This window comes from Pinus tabuliformis, chromosome 7 (genome assembly GCF_031772625.1).
Source record: "Pinus tabuliformis cultivar Carrire ecotype Pingquan chromosome 7, CPIR1, whole genome shotgun sequence".
Lineage (NCBI taxonomy): Eukaryota > Viridiplantae > Streptophyta > Pinopsida > Pinales > Pinaceae > Pinus > Pinus tabuliformis.
In genome coordinates this window covers 443,214,770-443,219,957 of record NC_142293.1, presented here as the reverse complement: position 1 = coordinate 443,219,957, position 5,188 = coordinate 443,214,770, and the positions used below count along the sequence as shown (strand labels likewise).

General features: G+C 40.9%; 1 pseudogene; it reads left to right on the top strand.

Moving 5' to 3' along the window:
- Positions 1-424: 424 nt before the first annotated feature.
- On the top strand, positions 425-4,500 carry LOC149247884 (pentatricopeptide repeat-containing protein At3g26782, mitochondrial pseudogene; annotated as a pseudogene).
- The last annotated feature ends 688 nt before the right edge of the window (positions 4,501-5,188 follow it).

Below are 5,188 nucleotides of genomic sequence, written 5' to 3'. Positions count from 1 at the left end.
CCATGTGCATGAGTGAATGAGTTTAATGTTTTGTTTATTGTGAAATTCATTTGAGCTACACAATCTTAATTATTAAGAATGTTTTGTATGCAGTTGTCTATAACGCGATTTTTTGAAAGCTTTTCCGGCGGGTTTTTCCGGTCGAAATCCCGCAGGAATTTATTGGAATCGCAAGTTTGATAGCTAGTTTCTGCACAATGAAAGCCTCTGAGGGGTTTTCCAGGGTGCTGAATTCAAATATACAGTTAAAAAACCATTTCAACTACAACAAATCAAGATAGCGTCAATTTCTTCCGCCGGATTCTGTCACCAGAATCTCCAAAAAATCACATTATAGACAACTCCGTTTTGTATTATTAAGAATGTTTTGTTTGCATAGAAAACATAGCAATCCTCATTCTGGATTGTATGTGTATTAATAAATCTTGATTTGCAATAAGGCCGCGCCCACCGCTGGTATTCTTCACGACCTCCATGTCCCCATCTTTGTTTCTAGCGCTATCTACTATCTTACTCCACGCTCTGCTATCGGCGTGTCTGTACACCCCTTTACACCCTTCCAGTGCAAATGCTAGTCTTTAGTATTGTTTTCTAGCGATCCTAATGATTTTTTTTGGTCAACACTCTCCAGCTTCTAACAGTACCATGCCTCACAAGAAATTTCGATGTAGTCCCTCCATAGATTTCTCCCATCTCCGCTGTACGTCATGATAGTCACACTACCAGATATAAACAGAGCACACATTTTATAGAAATTGAAAACAATTTTCACCGGTCGAGATTCACGGGTTCAATTCGGTGTAAGAGCTTCGTCCATTGAAGCATATCGGACATTCTGTATGAAAATCTGAACAAAAGCCCACGCAGAATCAATTATGTTAAAAACGTTTGCTGGATTCGGCTTTCTGTTTCCAGTTATCCAGTTGAATTCAGCTATGAAAGCTCCGGGCTATGGCCATAGCCCAGCCATTATCGAATCCGATGAAAAAGTTGATGAATTTTCTTCTTACAATTACGAATTTCCACTCCACGGTTTCCGTTAACATTAACGCTAAGGCTGTTGTTCTTCTGTCAGAGGAAGCTCGTGGCAGGAATGCTACTTCTTCTGCCATCTGCGAAGACATGAAAAGTTTGTGTAAACAGGGACGATTGAAAGAGGCGCTCGGCATGTTACCTTTCTTGGACTGCCGTGGCATTATCCCGGATTCATACACTTACGCTTCTCTTTTGCAGGCCTGCCTCATCACGAAATCCCTCCCAGAAACCAAATTAGTCCATGCCCACATCATTCTAATTGGATTCAACCCAGATCCCTTTTTAGAAACTAAGCTGCTGAACACTTATGCCAACTGCAGGAACCTGGCAGACGCTCGCCAAGTACTGGAAGGAATGCCTGAACGAGATGTGGTCTCGTGGACTGCCATGATTGCAGCTTATGCTCAGGACGGGCGTGGGAAAGAGGCTTTGAAGATATTTAAGCAAATGCAAAGTGCAGGCTGTAACCCGGATCACTTCACGTTTGCCAGTGTGCTCCCTGCAATTGCCCAGTTGTGTATCCTACGTCTGGGCAGGGAGGTTCATGAAGATTTTGTTAGAAGGGGGTTTAAATCCAATGTGTTCGTGGATAGTGCCCTGGTAGACATGTACGACAAATGTGGGTGTTTGGAGGATGCACGCAAAGTGTTTGCCAGAATGCCTGAACGAAATGTTGTTTCGTGGAATGCTATTATTACAGGATATGCGCATAACGGGCATCTGGACGAAGCCATGGAACTCTTTCGTGAAATGCCCGAAAGAAATGTTGTATCTTGGACTGCATTGATTGCAGGTTTTAGCGGGCGTGGGCATCATAGGGAGGCATTGATGCTGTTCTTTGAAATGCAACAGTCAGGTGTTCGGCCAAATCATTTCAGCTTTAGTAGTGTTCTTTCTGCCTGTGCCAACATAGCGGCTCTGGGTTATGGCAAGGAGGTGCATGAAGACATAATTAGAAGGGGATTTTGGTCGGATGTCTGTGTAGGGAATGCACTGATAGATATGTACGCTAAATGTGGGAGTATAAGGAGTGCACATGGAGTGTTTAACAAAATGATTGAAAGAAACGTGGTTTCATGGAATGCAATGATTCTAGGGTATGCACATAATGGGTATGTTAATGAAGCCCTCGAGTTGTTTAAGAGTATGCCGGAGCAAGATCTGGTTTCATGGAATGCGATGATTGCAGGATATGAACGGAATGGTCGCTTTGATGAGGCTCTGAAACTCTATCAAGAGATGAAGCTAATGTGTGTGAATCCAAACTTTGCTACCTTTGCCAGTATTATCCCGGCATGTGCTGGCTTGGCGGCACTCCATGAGGGCAAGAAAGTTCATGAAGATGTAGTTAGAAATGGATTTGAGGATGACGTTTGTTTGGGGAGTGCCCTTATAGACATGTATGCCAAATGTGGGAGCATTGCGGATGCACGCTCTGTGTTTGACAAAATGCCTAAGCAAGATGTGGTCTCCTGGACTGCAATGATCATGGGGTATGCAATTCATGGTTGCGGCAAGGAGGCTGTCTGTCTCTTTGAAGAAATGTTACGTTCTGGCATGAAACCAGACCATGTTACTTTCATTGGTGTTCTGTCTGCATGTTGCCATGCAGGGCTGTTGGACGACGGCTGGCGATACTTCCATAGCATGAGTCGAGATTATAACATTAAACCGGGTGTGGAGCACTACTGCTGTATGGTTGATCTTCTTGGGCGTGCTGGGGACTTGGATGAGGCAAATAATTTAATTCAAAAAATGCCAATAAAACCAAATGCCACTTTGTGGGGATCTTTGCTCGGTGCCTGTAAAACCCATAACAACATAAAACTAGGAGAATGGGTGGCTGAACGCTTAATTGAGTCAGAACCCCAAAACGCTGCCCATTACGTGCAGCTATCAAATATCTATGCGGCAGCTGGTAGATGGGATGGTGTGGAAATGGTGAGAAGAATGATGAAGGATAAAAGGTTAAAGAAAATGCCAGGACAAAGCTGGATTGAGATCGATAAAGAGGTGTATGCTTTTGGTGTGGGGGACAAATCACATCCACAATTGCAGGAAATTTATGCAATGTTGGAAAGATTGTCTGGACAGATTAAGGAGGCAGGTTATGTGCCTGACACTGAATTTGTGCTGCATGACATAGAGGAGGAACAGAAGGAACATATTCTTTCCCACCATAGTGAAAAGCTTGCCATTGCTTTTGGACTAATCAATACATCCAGTGGAACCTCTATCAGGGTTGTCAAGAACCTCCGAATCTGTTGTGACTGTCACTCTTTCGTTAAGTTCATTTCCAAGATTGTTGCAAGAGTAATTGTTGTGAGAGATGCTAACCGCTTCCATCATTTCAAGGATGGACAATGTTCCTGTGGAGATTATTGGTGATGCTAATGGATATTTAATCATTGATTGCCAGCTAGGGACTAGAAAATCATTCTTGGTGGTTGGTGATTTCTGTTCAAGTACAGACTCTTGAAATTGATTAATGTTGTCCTTGGCATGTCTTCAAAGCTATGCTGCATGCATTCAGTTTCTTGAATGAATCTAAGGAGCTTGATAGATGATGTTCAAAAAGGGCCTTACATAACCTGTATATGTGGATTCTATTACATTTCATGATTCACACATATTTTCACAAATGCGTGCGTTTTTTTACTGTTTATGGCAATTAATTTGAATCTTCAGCCTGTTATCTTATAGATCGGATTGCAGTTTAAATCTTGCAGAGACAAAGTGAGTGATTTAGGGTTTTATGTTCTGATATCTACATTATCTTGACTATCAAAATGGGAGTTTCAATGGAATGGGGACTATATATAATGGTTTTGAATTTGATTCGGGTGTTAAAAGGGCAGAAAATATATCCATGTGATCTTGAAGTCTGATTAGAGTTGCCACTTCTCATCAATATCTTCTAGATTGTTTCATGTGGAAGGATTGAATAGCCTCTGGAAACGCCATTGGGAATCAAGATATAGAGCATTTGGCACTGCATGACATGAATTCCTATATAGTCTTTGTAAGATAATTATGTTGGGAATTACTAACACAAATGAGTTGTGTCATAAATTATTAGTCATTAGACATCCACGGGTCAGGATGTTTAAGTGTCAATACTAGTGTGGTGTTAGAGAGGGACATAGGTCACATAAAAGAATACGAATCATGGGAAAAAGTCAAGGATCAAGTTTGAGATACAGTAAAATTTCAATACAGAATGTATGGAGATCGAAAGAGAAGGATGTGCGCTGTACAGGGTACCCACTAAAAGGAGTTGTTTTTAGTGCGATTTTTTGGAGATTCCGGTGACGGAATCCAGCGGAAAAAATTGAGGTTAAATCTTGATTTGTATTATTTAAAATGGTTTTTAACTGTATATGTGGATTCAGCACCCTGAAAAACACGTGGGACGCTTTGATTTTGCAGAAATTAGCTATCAAACTTGCGATTTCAATAAATTGCTGCCGGATTTTAGAGAAATTTGACCGGAAAAACCCACCAGAAAAACTTCCAAAAAATCTCTTTAAAAGACAACTCTCCCACCAAAATGTCTGTCTCTCCATATCTTTGTGCTTTTTGGTATTTGAATTTTGTTTTATATATGTTATATATTTCTCATAACATGCATTGTAATTAATTTTTCATGATATCGGAGCCTAAGTGATGCGGTGGAAGCTTGAAAGCCTGAGAATTGAAAATTTTCAGATTTGTTGCATGCATAAGGAGAATTGTGGAGTAAATCAGCTATAAGAAAAAAACGTGAGGCCAAAAGAAGGCTTTGTTAAGATGTTTAGAGACCTGTCCAAAATACATTTTGGCCGAAGCTCAGAAAAAGGAGGAAAAACGATTCTCTATGTCTACTACTTATTTTCTCAATGTTCAGATTTTTGGACAGATGCCAATAGGCCGCGGTTTCCTTGGTTTTCTCTAATGCCGAAGCTTGTGCGATTAGCTCAGAAAAAGGAGGAAAAACGATTATCTATGTCTACTACTTATTTTCTCAATGTTCAGATTTTTGGACAGATGCCAATAGGCCGCGGTTTCCTTGGTTTTCTCTAATGCCGAAGCTTGTGCGATTGCCGTTTGGTAGATATTCACAAAGTAAATCCCCAAATGCTTTTTGAGAGAGACAAAGTTAAAGAACGCTACA